This window comes from Macaca thibetana, chromosome 11, assembly GCF_024542745.1.
Source record: "Macaca thibetana thibetana isolate TM-01 chromosome 11, ASM2454274v1, whole genome shotgun sequence".
Lineage (NCBI taxonomy): Eukaryota > Metazoa > Chordata > Mammalia > Primates > Cercopithecidae > Macaca > Macaca thibetana.
Genome location: NC_065588.1, coordinates 72,477,851 through 72,494,412, shown reverse-complemented (window position 1 = coordinate 72,494,412; position 16,562 = coordinate 72,477,851). Strand labels below are relative to the sequence as shown.

The following is a 16,562-nucleotide window of genomic DNA, read 5'->3' as shown; positions in this document are numbered from 1 at the left end:
GAGGAGAGAGGAGAAGTATGAAATTGTCTCAAGAGGGGGAAAATAAGTTGACTAGGGAAGTATGAAATTGTCTCAAGAGGGGAAGGGCTGTCTGAATTTGGAGGAGAGAGGAGAAGTATGAAATTGTCTCAAGAGGGGGAGAATAAATTGACTAGGGAAGTGGCTCTCAAACTTGAGGGCACATCAGCATCACCTGGAGGGCTTGATAAAGCAGACTGGCAGGCCCTGCCTTCTGAGTTTTTAATTCAGGAGGTCTGGAGCCTGAGAATTTGCTTTTCTAACAAGTTCCTGGTGTGATGTGGTTTGGCTCTTCTCACTTTCCTTCTGCTGCCTTGTGAAGAAAGTGCCTGCTTCTCCTTTGCCTTCCACCATAATTGTAAGTTTCCTAAGGCCTTCCCAGCCATTCGAAACTGTGAGTCAATTAAACCTCCTTTCTTTATAAATTACCCAGTCTTAGGTAGTATTCATTATAGCAGTGTGGAAATAGACTAATACATGGAGATATTGATGCTGCTGGGCCAGGAACCTCACTTTGAGAACCGCTGGACTAGGAAATGTGGAGAGATTCCTGAGAGCATGAGAAGTCCTTGTGAGGTTAGTGTCCATGAGAACCATGAGCAAGGGTGGGTGTTTTTCTCCAGCCATGTGCAATGTCTCAGGTGCTGGCTTGGATTTAACCAGAGTGGTGTTTTCCAGATAAACAGGAGAGAGGCACTGGGTATTTATTATAATAAATTATGCTGTCTAGCTTAGGTAAGAAGTAAGCTAGACTGGGGCTAGGGTGAGGCACAGGCCAGGTGCCCAGGGAGCACCATTTAAGAAGACAAAATTTGCAAGTGCCCACATGCTCTCGCAGGACCCTGAGAGTGTGTGTCGCCTTAGATGTTGCACCCTAAGCTCTCCGTTGTCTCACCCTAGTCCTAGCCATGGAAGTGAGGACATAGGGGATTTGGGGGAGTGAAAAGGTAATAGGATCAATAGTTTAGAGATCCTCACTGGGTTGAAGAATTGTTAAAATTGGGGTACTAGAGGAAGTGACTCAAAAATATGAGATAGTTTAAGATTTAGATGTTTGAGTGTAAGACTATGGAGTAAGCATAGGCAACATAATGAAACCTTATCTTTATAAAAAATAAAAAATTAGCTGGACACAGTGACTCATGCCTGTAGACCCAGCTACTTGGGAGGCTGAGGCAGCCTAGCTTTCACCTAGGAGTTCAAGGCTGCAATGAGCTATGACTGTACCACAGCACTCCAGCCTGGATGACAGAGCAAGGCCCTGTTGTCTCTTTAAAAAAATTTTTAAACTATGGAGTAGATACAATTCTCGCCATTCATGAAGTCTAGATGTGTATATGACTAAGGAAGTAAGTGGGTGGCTAAGGAGTGGAGGACAAAATCATTAAAGGTAAAGAAGTTGAGGAAATTTTAAAGGCCAGGGAACTAGAAGAATCATCTTCATGGACACTAAAACCCCCAAGAATTATGACTAGAGCTGTAGAGATAGAACAAGTAAACCTGGACCTAACATTTTCCAGGAACGAGGGAGAGTTACTTCAAGTCCATATAACTCAAACTTCTGTGATTCTGAGATAATCCAATAGGAATTCTGTCCCTGCTGGAGAAGTCCCGGTGTGACAGCTGGTGTGACAAAATTCTTGCTTACTGGATCAGACATTTCCATTGCCTCACTCAGGAGGAGGCTGAGACCTACATCCAGGATATATTCAGAGTTGAGCCCAGTTATTGCATGGGATCCTTAACCAGAGGTTTAATGTCCATATGAAGTACTGTTCCTATTCCATGTTTAATGTTTTCTGACACAAAAGCAAGAATTCTCTCCCTGCCCTCCAGCTGTCAGTAATTATAAAAAATGATCAGCAGGAACATAAGTATAAAACAGAAGGTCTGGTCACAGCCCAGTGTCGGTTCTCTTGAGTTTTCGTTTGCACAGAACCATGGCCACCAAACCATACTACAGGTTTCTGCTGTTTGTGAGCTGGCTCACGGGTGAATGTTTCCCAGTCCCAGTCATTTGGAGTCAGCAGTCCAGAGTGCATACTATGCATTTTCTTCTTCATCCATTCGCATCTTAATCCCTACAGTGACACTTCTAGTGACCCCCAGTCAAAAAATGTGTAACTATTTTCAGTCTTCATTCTTCTTGATGACATTCTATCATCATTTGCCTGATGACTGTCCTTTTCTGGTTTCTTCCCCCGCCCTTTCCCCTGCTCGTCCCTTTTCTTGCACCCTCTTCACTCTGTGATCTCATATCCGTTTTGCCCTATAAGGGCTCACTTTTTGGCTCAAATTCAACCCGGCCTGGACTGAACTAGACAATTTACTAATTTTCTGAATTTAGAAGTTTTCTAACTCAGTAATAAGTTGATATTGTTGGTGGTCCTGTTCTGGCCTTGTTACCCTGGGAGTGGGACTAGGTTTCTACCTGTCCTTGCTTTCCAGAGGCTGAGTCCTAAACACACTGGAGGAGCCTTTGTCCCTCTTAAGATGACAGGTGACTCAGATGAGTTCTCTCCTCTGTCGCATTAGACCAAGCGCTTACCACCTGACCTCCTGATTAAGACAACAGATTTGTTGCTGAATTATTTGGCTCTGGAGTCTTCCCTTCTCTAACCCCTCAGACATTGCTGCCAGAACCGTTTTCCCAAAGCACACGTCTGCAGGAATGACCTTCAAAAAAACCGACAACTGGTATGCAAGGTCATGTGAGCCACTGTGCCTGGCCCATAATTTTCTTAATAATGTTTTCTTTTCTCTAGCTTACTTTATTGTAATAATGCAGTATATGATCTACATAACATATGAAATACGTGTTAATTTTTATTCATACAGGCTGCACTTTGGAAGGCAGAGGCGGGAGGATCACCTGAGGTCGGAGGTTTAAAACCAGCCTGGCCAACATGGTAAAACCCCATCTCTACTAAAAATACAAAAATTAGCTGGGCGTGGTGGCGTGCACCTGTAATCCCAGCTACTCAGGAGGCTGAGGCACGAGAATCGCTTGAACCTGGGAGGCAGAGGTTGCAGTGAGCTGAGATCATGCCACTGCACTCCAGCCTGGGGGCCTGGGTGACAGAGTGAGACTCTGTCTCAAAAAAAAAAAAAAATTATTTTTAACACAAATTACTATGTTATCAGTAAGACTTCTGGTCAACAGCAGGCTATTAAGATTTGGGAGAATCAAAAGTTATATGAATATTTTCAACTACATGAGGCTCAGCACCCCTAACCCCTGCATTGTTCAAGGGTCAGCTGTATGTCAAAATTCTGACAATGGCTATAGTCGTGTTGGTATACTAGGTGAACTCTAGACATCTGTAAGGTCATTTCTCTTCTTAAGAACATTCAATAGTAGTCCGTCTTTACTGGATCCATGAGTATACATCAAAGTTCATTGTATCAGATACCAACATACATCTTTAGGAAGGTGGGCTCTGAAACATCTGAAACAGGCACCTTTACAAGCAAACCTCATTCCTTGAAAATAATTAGGAATGGCCTCACCTGAACCCTAGTATTTGCACTTTGCCTGCAACAAAACTGTAACACAGAGGTGTATATCACACAAGGGCATTTGGGTAGAGGACTGTGCATCATTGAAATTCCAACAGAAGGGAGTTTCAAATGGGAATCCAAAGTGGCTATTCAAGGCTAGACTCAGTGGCTTATGCCTGTAATCCCAGCACTTTGGGAGGCCAAGGCAGGCAGATAGCTTCAGCTCAAGAGTTCAAGACCAGCCTGGGCAACATGGTGAAACCCTGTTTCTACAAATAAAACAAAAAGTAGCCAGGCATGGTGGTGCATGCCTGTAGTCCCTAGCTATTCAGGCGGCTGAGGTGGAAGAATGACTTGAGCCCATGAGGTTGAGGCTGCAGTGAGCTGTGATTGTACCACTGCACTCCAGCTTGGGCAACAGAGCTAGTCCCTATCTCAAAAAACAAACAACAAACAAACAAACCAAAAGAAAAAACAAAAAACCAAAGTGGCTCTCCAGCCAGCACATAAAAATCTATAAAGAAAAAGGAAGCTGATATTGACACATGGAGAGAAAAGAAGCCAACCCATTCCCTTTATTAGAAGGCTGGGATCTATAAGAAGCAGATTACAAAATGAGTCCAGCAACCAAGCACACAGAGGGAGGTCCCTCCATAAATGGTGGGTGAGGAGACATGGAGGGTAAAGATCAGCCATGTGAGTGGGATAAGTATTCAGAGAACATTTTGGGGTTCAAGCAATTTTGACTTCTACAAAAACATTGACTTGATCTTTGTTACATGCTACTTGCAAAGATTGGTTTCTTTTCCAGAAAACTCTTTGATAATGGTGTCTGTTCTGCAATTCACATATTTTCTGAAATTCTAGGAAAAAGGGAATAAGTCAATAGCAGCCATATTCCAGGAATTTAATGGCAGGGGAATTGTTGAAACCAGTGCCCAGACATGAGTAACATCTGTTTGCTCCTCCTTTCAGATTTGATCTTAAGACATTCCTATTCCAGCCATCTCCCACAGTTGCATCCTCAGACTTTTGACATCCCCTACTTGGCTATTCTGGGTGTCATTTTGCTAACCTCTTCAGTAATGCCAGTCTCAAGTTTATCTCTAACCTGTCCACTTGATTCTTCTGGTCCCTCCACTGATGTTCATCTGTCTCAATTCTGCATTAAGAGCTCACATCAGCACCATTAGTAACATGGCAGAGTGGATAATTCCCACCTCCACATGTGTATTCATTTTTTTGAGACAGTCTTGCTCTGTTGCTCATCCAGGCTGGAGTGCAGCAGTGCGATCTTGGCTCATGGCAACCTCCACTTCCCAGGTTCAATTCTTGTGCCTCAGCCTCCTGAGTAGCTGGGACTACAGGTGCGCACTGCCATGCCTGACTAATTTTTTTGTATTTTTAGTAGAGATGGAGTTTCACTGTGTTGGTCAGGCTGATCTTGAACTCCCGTCCTCAAGTTATCCACCTGGTTTGGCCTCCCAAAGTGCTGGGACTACAGGTGTGAACCACCGTCCCCAGCCATATTTTTATTCATTTATTCACTCACTCATTCATTCACTCCATAAGCATTGAGTACCTCCTATGGCTCAGGAAATATGCTAGATCCTCGGACTTGAGAGATAAACGAGACACAGATTCTGTCTTTTTTAGAGCTCATAGTCTAGTTCATGGGTGGGAATAGATGTGCTAAGAAGTGATGGGCACATAGTATAATATATGTCCCCAATCTGCACATAGTATAATATATTCCCCAATAGAACTATGCAAATGGCATAATATAAACAGAATAGGGGATAAAGAACTCTGCTGGAGGAAGGCACAGAGAGGACTTCCCAGAGGAGGTAACATTTGATATGTCCTAAAGAAGGTTTCCATTCAAAGGAAAGGATAAGGGCATTTCACACAGAAGGAATGGGAAGACAACGGTTTCAAAGGAGTATGGCATGTTGAGGAGATGGTAATCAGTCTGACAAGGCAAAGAAGGCAGTTTTGTGTTGTGCTTAATCATCATGGTTTTAAAGCTAGATTATGTGAAAGTACCCAGTGTGCATTTCTATAAACTATTAAACTTATGTGCCTCAGTTTTCCTATATGTAAATGTGGATAAATACAGCTTCTATCCCATAGGATTGTTTTGAAAATGTAATGTGTTAACACATGTAAACACCCAAAAACAAAACTTTATATGTAGTAAGTGCATAGAAAAATGTTCGGTGTCATTTACTTATTGCCATCATCATTGTCATCATCATCATCCCAGCTTTGCCTTTTTTTATCCTTATATTTAACTAGTCATTAAGTTTTCTCTGTTCTACTCAATATTTCTCAAATCCATATTCTTATTATTATCCCCATTACTATTGCCTTAATTTAAGCTCTTATCCTCTAATACTTGGTCTTGCTGCCTCCAATGATTTCTCTAGCAGTTGAATTTCTACACATTCTATCAAGCCTTGGGGGAAGGAAACCAGTGGAGATGAGATTAGAAAACTGGTCGGGACTAGATAATCAAGAGTTTGCTATGGCACCACGAGAGGTTTTGACTTTTTTCTGTAGCTTATGGAGAGCTGTTAAATATTTTAAGCAGAGAAATAGCAATCAGATTTGTACTTTATAAATATAATTATAGAGATGCAGTCTACAGGTCTCTTTGGAAGATTGGCTGGTGAGGAGAGGAGCTGGAGGGGAAGGAAGGAATCAAGAAGACTCCTAGGGTTTGGGGCTTGAGAAACTTGGTGGATCAGGTGCCATCTTCTGAGATGACTGGAGTATGGAGTTTGGGAGACAGAGTGGCTGGAAATGAAACTGGAGGGGAAAGTGACTTAAATCACAAAACACTTTGGATTTTATCCTCTGAGTCCAGAAGTAAGGGTGAAGAAGTAGACACTTTTTATCTTGGGAAAAGAAACATTGGAAAAATTAGAGCATTCATTCTCTTCTGTTGGCTTCTGTTCTTTGCATCCTATGATAAAGTCCTCTTATCCAATCTTTAAATGCCCTCATTTGCTCTTTCAGGTTATTTAAAATGTAATTATCATTAAAGAACCAGAGAAAGTCTATCTCTTCTCAACATTGATCAAGTCTGACTACCCCAGCCCACACTAAATCTCTTTTCTGATCGCTTATTGTATTAAATATTCTGATGCTCAGTTTAGTGTTTAATAGGTCTCTAATTGCTTTCTGTTTTAGCTTTATCTTTCTAACTACATTAAATTGCTACCTTTAAGGGCAAAACAAATTAATGACTCCTCCAAAAGGCATACAGTAGAAACTCTACACTACTTTATGGGTTCAGAGAGTGTTAGAGGGAACATTAAGACTAACTTGTCTAGTGGTGTTCAACCTAGAATTTAACATTCCAGTATGGTTATAATAGTGTCCGCATGCTGGTTTTCTTAATTTAAGCCCCTAATAGCTGTTGCATATTTTCTTATATAAAATCTGTACAAGCTTCTTTGGGCAATAGTTATATTAACCCAGTTTAGTAACACTGGTGATCACATAGGAAATGAATCAGTTATTTAATAACTTCTGGTTGGTTAAAAAAATTCTTTCAAAAGATAGCAAGTATGAGAAAGGATGAAAGCATTCCTTGGTGGTAACATCACTAATCACCAAGGATATACAAATCAAAACCACAGTGCAATATCATCTCACACCTGTTTAAAATGGCTATTATCAAAAAGACGAGGCAATTTTTGGCAAGAGTGTGGAGAAAAGGCGACCTTTGTATGTGGTTGGTGGGAATGTAAATTAGTATAATCACTATGGAAAACAGTACAGAGGCTCCTCAAAGCTAAAAATAGAAATATCATATATCCAGCAATCCACCTATGGGTGCATAACCAAAGGAAATTACCACCCCCGTGTTTATGCATTATAATTATGCAGCATGATTTATTGCAGCATAATTCACAATATCCAAGATCTGGAAACAATATCCAAGAGATGGAAACAACCTAAGTATCCATTGATGAATGAATAGATAAAGAATGTGTGGTACATGTCTACAATGGAATACGATTCAGCCTTAAAAAAGAGAGAGCTTGCCATTTGTGACATGGTTGAACCTAGAGGACGTTATGCTAAGTGAAATAAGCCAGACATGGAAAGAAAAGTACTGTATGATCTCACTTATGTGCAATCTAAAAAGAAAAACAAAGCTCAAATGCATAGATACAGAATAGAACAGGGGTTAAGAGATGAAGAGACAGAAGTCAAAGGGTGAAAAGTTAGTTATGTAGGATGAAGAAATCTAGAGATCTAGTGTATAACGTAACTATCCTATAGTTAATAAAATTGTATTGTATACTGAAAATTCACTGAAAGTAGACCTTATGTACTTTTGCCACCCACACTAAAAAAAAGTAACTATGTGAGATGATGAATATGCTAATTTGCTTGCTTGACTGTAGTGACCATTTCATTATGTATGTTTGTCAAGACAGCATGTTGTACACCTTAAATATATACTATTTTTTTAAAAATTACTTGCTGGTAGAAATTAGCAAACACTAATCTAGGCCAGCTCTCTTATTTTAATGGTGTGGAAACTGAGACAGAAGGCCCTAGCTGAGGAACTAGCCCAAGGTCATAACCTACTCAGTAGCTGGTGCAGGGCTGGAAAGCAGACCCTCACACTCTAGCTCCGTGCTGGTCTACCGAGGGCTTCCCATTTCTGCTGGGAATTGCTATTGAACACACAGGGCAGAGGAAAAGGAAACTAATAATTGTTGAAGGCTTAATATTTACGAGTCACTGTATGGATGCTTTATTATGCATTATCTCATTTCTCCTCTGCACACACATGCACACACACGTGTGCACACACACACAAAACCCTATGAAGTGGCTCTTAATTTCCTTTCTTTCTCTCTCCTTCCTTCCTCTTTTTCTTCTTTCCTCCTCCATCCCTCCCTCCCTCCCTCCCTTCCCTTTCTTTCTTTCCTTCCTTCTTTCTACAAAACTGAGACCAAGAAGGATTAAGAAATGCTGCCCAAGTCAGCCAGGTCTAAAGCGTTTCTCTAAATCTAAGATATTTCAGGATATTTACATGGCTCTCAAATGCACACCTTCCTGTTTTTGAGAAAAGTTCATGGGATGGGAAACTTGAAAGGTCCTGGTAAAGATATGGTGGCCTAGTGCTCAAGAGAGTACTGGAGAAAATATCCCAGGTAAACCAGAAAATTCTTCAAACTCAGTTCTTTTCAGATTTTATATCTGGGCTGAGCCACATTCTCTGCCTCCCTCTACACTCCAGTTCTCTGTCTCTATTGGCACAGCTCAGCCCCTCTCTCCTCCCCACTCCTGAGATCTCTACCAAGGGACAGTCCAAGCAATGGAAATAGGCAACTTTGCCCTTTTTCTCTAGGCCCTTCCTCTATCCTGACACAGCTGTCTAGCTGCAAATCCAGATATCAAGTTGAGCTTCAAGTTTAGAACTTGTCAATCTTAAACTAGCTCCTCTTCCACTATTTCCCATTTCTACAGTGGCATTATGATCTCCCCAGTCAGCGAGGCTTAACCCTCAGAAATCTCTCTTGTCTCACATCCATGCAGGTCTAAGCCCTGTAGGAGCCACTCGCTAATTTCCTTCACGTCTTTCCTACCATCCATGGCCACCACCAATTCTCCATCACAGCCTTCATAGCCCCTCACCTGGATTACTGCAATGACCTCTTGCTTTCCTGTCCCATCTCAATCACTCTGTCATTCTATCCATCCCATTTCCATATCTTGCCAGGTTAATTTTTTTGAAAGCTCAGCTCTGATCATGTCATATGACTCCTTAAAAACTGCCAATGTTTTCCTGTCACTACCAAGGTAAATACAAATCTTGACTCACATTCAAGCCTCACCCAATTTCATTTCTCGTCTCCAGTATCCCTAGAGCATCTTCTGTGGATGACAACAGTAAACTGCTTCTGTACCATTATTTCACCCTGACTCTTCCATCTCAAAGCTTTTCCAGCTCCACAGAACAGTTGATACTACTGTTCCCTTTTCCTGGGATGCCTCCATATTCAAGACAAGGGATGGAAGCAAGGAAGGATGATAGGAAAATTATTATAGGACGTTTCATAATCATTTTAGTTTGTTATAGGCAAACACTGGTATATAAGGAATGACATTTTGGCTGCTTGGGGGAGGTATTTTTAAAACATCTTTTGCAGTGTATATACAAAAATGAAGCTGCTTCTTATACTCAAGTGCTGTCAACTTTCTGGTACTTTCTGCCTTTCTGAACCAACACATTTCATATATTTCCTACCCTTCCTTGGTGGAAAAAAACCCCACAGTGTTCTAGAAGAGCATGAGAAAAAAATAGCCTTTCCACCCAAACACAGGCTTCGTTACCAACCAGGCAGCTTGAGGGGTTGGGGACCCATCAAAAAGGAGGGGTGAGACTTTAGGTTGCAGGCCTGGGCAGAGAGTGGTGTGTAGGGCCCAAAGGCAGACTCTGCAGGGGCCTGGAATTTGACCTTGGGACCAGAGAAAGTTCTTGTGTTTGCATTTACAACATGTGTTTATTGTAATCATTAGAAAAGAATCCTGACTTTATGCCTGTGTTCTCTGCGTGTGGTCTATAGACCATCTGTGTCAGAATCAGCTGGAGAGCTTGTTTAAAGGCAGGTTACTGCGTCCCTGAGAATTCTACTAGTCAGGACTGAGGCACTGGGACCCCGGCATTTCCATTTCCAACAAGCCACCCGCCTCTCAAACTTGGATTCCCCTGTAGGCTGTGCCCTCCTCACAGGCACAGACGCTATGGAGAGGCCTTGGGTCCAGGGCTGTTTGTCTACTTGTAACAAAACCACTGAAGCCCCCAATTTCCACTTCCTACCCTTCCTGACAGCACATCTTCCCAGAACAATGACATATTTGTTTCCGACTAGTTCCTGATTTTTAAACTCTTTTTTCTTTATTCTGCCTTCTATTTCTCCCACTTCCTACTCATTGAGACCATAGTTTTATTCAGTCAACCAGAGTCCTACGTTTCCATTTTTAGGGAAATTTTGCAATCTGTCTTTCAAGTTTCTCTCTGAATCAGTCACAGTCTGGCCAAGATTGATCTCAGATGTACTCTACAACTCAGGTAATACTTCTCCTGCAAAATTTCAGAATTCTTTTTTTCCAAATTTGAGATATACTTTTTGAGTCCTTTAATGCCCTCTGTGAAATGTGGTATGTTTATTTCAGTAATTCTTTCCTTGGCTGATTGGGTAGACTTTCCTGTGTCTTCTTTCTTGGGAATAATAGAATCATGGAGGAACAGAACCAGTAGGCAGGTGACAGTAAGTGTGTGTGGAACTATAAAAATATATATTTTTTGCAGAGCTCTTGTCTATATTAACAATTGGAACCACTCCAAATCAGCATGTCAGCATCATTCTTGTGGACCAATCTCATGTGATTCTGTGCAAGAAACATCTGCTGGCCAAGCTGCCCTTCTGGCCAGGCAAGAGTGTTCCATGTGTCCCCATAGGTGTGAGTCCAATCCAGGTTCGCTGGACCCTGTCCAGATGGCACTGCCAGCCCTGACTGGCCCCAATCACCAGAGGTAAACTAAAAATTCAAGGAAGAAGTCCCAAATTCTAGGACCGTTTGAGGCAAGGCCCCGTTGGTCCAGCTCTAAGGGTGAGACTGCCAGTAGACCAACTATATATCAATACCACAACTTCCAGGTTGAGATCAGTTGGCTGTATCTAAAGACAGCTGAGTATGTTCATTTGTTTACCCTTTATGAGGTAGTGGTTTTTTATATTATTTTGAAAGTTTCTACTTCTACTGATAATGAGAAAATTCCTATTCTAATGCTGGTACTATATGAATTATATCCCTTCTTCTCTCCCTCCCTTCCTCCCTCCTTTCCCTTCCTCCTCCCTTCCTCTCTTCCTCCCTTCCCTCCTTCTTTCCCTCCTTGCCCGGCCTGCCATGGCAAAATGCACTGCTATAATACCTTGCCTGACCTAATGCAAACCATTACAAAGGGCCACAATCGAAGGCCCTGCTCACACACCCAACTCCGAGCCCCAAAGTCACCGAAATCCTCTCTACGGGTATACAATATTTCTTTCAATCAAAATGCCACTGTTTTATTTGCTCAGTCAAATGCTGAGTGGGCAATGAAATTGCTCAAGTACTAAATTATTTTCTGAGGAGTCAGGCCTCTTCTCATCTGAGTTCTTAACTGAGAAATAAAACAAAGGGTGACAGAAAGAGGCCAAAATATCATGATTGTTATTACCAGTGCTAATAAATTCTGAGGCAGGAATAGGGATTTGTAGCAAATTAGACAGAGAGTCACAGCAGAGCCAATGACCAATTTCCTTCCAAGAGTAAAGTTGGTGAAGCTGAGGGGAGCATGCCTGGTTTATTTTTTTTCAAGTTTGCCAATCTGGGTAATCACCGTCCTCCTCATGCCATTCTCACGCGCTGTGTGCAGGGCCACAAAGGGAGGACCAAGAGTGATTAACGGGAAGCCATTCATTTGGAATTAAACATAAATGAAAGAGTTATTTCTCCTGCAAAATTATTTTGTGAACCAAATTGTTATTATAAGTCCATAATTTTTTATCAAAATCAAAAGAGCTCTCAAAAAAAAAAAAAGTTTTCTTATGAGATTGCAAAAAACCCATGTGGTGGCAAAATCTGACCTAAAATGACATGAGGTTACCTAAGACCTTTACTTATCCCGTCTAGTTGAATATTTATATGATTTGATACTAAAATATAAAAGTTTTGATTATGGGGTGCAGACACAGTTGGGTATGCTATTTTAAATGTAGTATATGCACCATGTTACTGTTCTAAAATGTATACAATTCTGAGTCATGAAACATAATGATGGAGTAACATGCATAGAATCATAGGTAAGAATGAAAAGGAGAAGGAGGAAAGAGAACACACATTCCTTCTTTATCCCCCATCAATCCTGAGAGGTAGATATTCTTCCCATTTAACAGTCAGAGAATGGAGGCCCAGGAAAGATAGACAAACTGAGGCCCAATAAAAGGCCAGGGTTAGGACTCAGGCCAAGGATTCAGTCAGTTTGGCTAACTTCCCTCCTTCCTGACCGTGACCCCAGAAGTGCATTGGTCAACGCCATCATGTTAGGAGGAGGAAATTGGAGACCAAACAGCAGAATATCTTGCCCTGGGACTAGAATCCTGGTGTGTTTCTGGCTACAATTTGCCTCCTCCCAAAATAAAATTTCATACCAATTCCTCCCCCTTCCCCATGATACAAAAACAATGACTGAACAGAATGAAGGATTTCTAGATCCTTGCTTTCATGTATAGACTTCCTTTATAAAAATGCATTTAATGTGTGATTGTTCATTTGCATGGCCATCTTCCCACAGTATTGTTCCTTAAAGCAGAGGACCAGGTCTTTCTTTTTTGTATCCCTCAGAGCCGAGCACAATTCTCAGCATGTAGCAGGTGGTCTGTCACTAGACAGAACAAATAAATGAATGAAAAGTTTGAGGTCTCTGTGTCTGCAGGGTTAATCCAGACTGCCTGGGGTAACTCCTATCCCACCTCCACCTTTTTCCCATCCTCCAGACCTTAGGGTACCCCCCACCCAGAACAGCAGGTACATTGCAACACAAACCCACCAAGGGACGCACATCACAGAGGATGTGAGAACCTGTTCCTCCAAAGCATAGGTTGGTCTTACTGGAGTTCTCTGTATATCAGGCCTCAATAGGATCTTCAGCCTTAGAAACAACTTAGAAAGCAAGAGAGAAAGAGAAGGTAGTAAAGAAGACAGGAGTCTTTAATTCTGGGTCAACTTTCAATTCTTTACAGGCAGCAAGGACTATTAGAAAATGCTACCGAAGCAGGAGGTATTGTTTCCTAGGGTATCAGAGAAGAGAGATACTTTGATTTAAAGCTGTATATAAGTACATAACATTTTATGTCAATTTTTTGAAATTAAAGTTTAAAAAAGTCAGGTATTAATGGAACCCAGAGAGCAGGAGAACATTTTCCCTTATTTTTATTTTTTAGACAGAGTCTCCCTCTGTCACCCAGGCTGGAGTGCAGTGGTACAATCTTGGCTCACTGCAACCTCTGCCTCCTGGGTTCAAGCGATTCTCCTGCCTCAGCCTCCCAAGTAGCTGGGATTACATGTGTGTGCCACCACACCGAGCTAATTTTTGTATTTTTAGTAGAGATGAGGTTTCACCATATTGTCCAGGCTGGTCTCGAACTCCTGACCTCAGGTGATCCGCCCGCCTCGACCTCCCAAAGTGCTGAGATTACAGACGTGAGCCACTGCGCCTGGCCAGGACTCGATTTCTTTAAGCTACTCATGTTCTCTCTGGCCTGATCCATCACCTCTGTGGCATAAGTAAGTGTGGGGAAGACTGTTACTTCTTCCAGCTGGTCAGAACCTTTATGGAGACATAGATTTAAAAAAAAACAAAAACAAAATACACACACACACACAAACCTTTCTGCAAGGCTGGATAACCAGTTATTTTAATGATCTGAAATCACCTAAGATTAAAGTACTTTGAATTTGATTTTGATACATAGTGTTCTATAGAAAGCATAATCAAAAATAAATAATTCATGAATTGCGTAGTACATTTATGATTTATTTACAGCTCAGAACTCATGCTAACTCAGAGAACATCAAACGCCCTACACCCTGGCCTGCCATTTAAAGCAGCATTTAGGGGGATGGAGGATAAGACAGAACACAGGAGATGCACTGTAACTTTATATATGGCAATAAATAAGAACCTTAAATATTTGCTGGGAAATAAATTGAACGATGATGAACGTAAAAGGTGGCTTTGAGAAAACTAGAAGTATCAAGATATTGACTACTGATGCCATGAAAGAAATCATAGTTGAGCCTTTAACAACATTGAGATTTGGGTCACTGACCCCCTGAGCACTTGAAAATCCACAGATAACTTGACTCCCCCAAAACTTAACTACTAATAGTCTACTGTTGACCGGAGGTCTTAGTGATAACATAAACAACACACATTTTGTACACTATATGTAGTATACACTGAATTCTTATAATAAGATAAGCTAGAGAAAGAAAATATTATTTAAAAAATCAGAAAAAAGGAATATATTTACTATTTATTAAATGGAAGTGGATCATCAGAAAGATCTTCATCCTCGTCTTCACGCTGAGCAGCCTGAGGAGGAGGAGGAAAAAGGAGTTGGTTTTGTCCCAGGAGTGGCAGAGGCCGAAGAAAATCTGCGTCTAAGTGGTCCCGCACATTCAAACCCGAGTTGTTCCCGGGTCCACTGTATGTCTGTTATGTTACAGCCTTCTCGCTAGGCTTTTTCTTAATTAATTCTTCCTAATAGCTTGTGATTTGTTTTTCATTCTTTTCTGAATATTCTTATTTCCTAATAAGATTTTAACTATTTAAAAAAACACCCTAAAATCCCTACAATGATCAGGAGAGGAACGTACTTTTGTAAGTTTCCAGTGTATTTACTAGATCATTGTTTTGCAAACATCTTGTTAAATAGCATAAATCTGTCTCCACCTCATCAGCCATTGTGCCCACCTTATCAGCCATTGTGCCCCTCCTTAGCCAACAGAGCCTCAGCTGGGAGGCTGTTTCAGGCATGACTCCTTCCTGCTGCTATGTTACATTAATTGAGTTACGCTATGGGTGATCTAACAGTTGTAGAGGTGTAGGGGTGACATAGTATCTTCCTTTGGTTAAACTGTATTTTCCTCACAAAAAAGTGATTATATCAATTAGAGAAAAATAATGAAAAATTATCTTTAAATCCTTCATTAGTTTTATAAAATGCAATCCTCTGCAGTCTGGGGACATCGAGGCTAAGGAGCACCTCCCACCTGGCCCTTGCCCAGGGGAAAGCGCGTGTGTCCTGAGCCAGGGCAGGGATCAGATGGGAGGCCGTGGCTACCTCAGGCTGGAATTGACTCTACAATTGCAGTTGAGGTGAATCCTCAATGATTAACAAGCTTGTAGTGGAAAGAGGTTTGTTCCCACTAAGTTCTGCCTTTTCCATGAAGCCTCAGTTGCAAACACCATCTCACCAGTGTCTTTGTCTTTGTTAAAGAAAAATATCAACAGTAACACCTCATTCTGAGGGGGAATTGTCATGCATATAATGCCCTCCCTCCACCTCTACACGGATGGAAAGAATCACTCTTTTCCCAGAAAACCAGTCCTTAGTACAGGTTTTATCTCTTTCCTTCTCTTCACATGTAACTAATTCTTGAGTGAAACTTTTAGTCAGTTTTGGCCTGCTATAACAAATGACTATGGACTGGGTGGTTTACACACAATTTATTTCTCACAGTTTTGGAAGCTGGAAGTTCAAGATCAAAGTTCTGGCAGATGTGGGGTCTGATGAGGGTTCTCTTCCTGATTTGCAGATGGCCACCTTCTTGCTGTATCCTCACGTGATGGAGACAGAGATCATCTCGTGTCTCTTATCCGGCACTGATCCCATTCATGAGGGATCCACGCGCATGATCTAATTATGTTCCAAAGGCCCCAACTCCAGATACCATCGCATTGGCGATTAGGGCTTCAACATATAAATTTAGCGGGGGAGGGGGTAAATATTCAGTCCATAGCAGAATTTATTCCTAAGTTAAAAAAAAATCAACCCCAGAAATTCTGAAAAGACGAAAGATACTCAGTAGGCTAAGACCATGGAGGTCTGTGCGATCAGGGCTGCCAGTTGTGGTGCAGCATTTGGTGACACCAAAAATTAACGGTCACGCCTGCTGCATGACTAGCCATGGTTGCCCCAATGACTCAGTCATTCTAAGGCTTTGCAAGAGGCATGTTAACCTATGTAGGCAATCAGAGTAGCATTTAGGGTGGCACATAAAGGAGACCTCTATCATATTAAATTTTTGCTATATTCAAGTCTGTCTTTAAGGCATGATATCCACACAAAGCACGTGTGATAGCCACTGGGGCAAGTACCAGGCTTCTGATCTCTTGAGAGGATCATAGGACAAACTGGCTTCATCAACTGTAAAATAATGTTTTTTTCCCCACTTGCCCT

General features: G+C 41.5%; 1 long non-coding RNA gene across 1 annotated transcript in view; it reads left to right on the top strand.

Annotated features, from left to right (window-relative positions):
• Window positions 1-229: 229 nt before the first annotated feature.
• Window positions 230-16,562, top strand: part of LOC126930944 (uncharacterized) — a 133,600-nt gene continuing 117,267 nt past the window's right edge. Inside the window, exon 1 of the long non-coding RNA XR_007717719.1 lies at window positions 230-376. This is a non-coding gene — a long non-coding RNA (uncharacterized LOC126930944). The remainder of the gene's footprint in view (window positions 377-16,562) is intronic.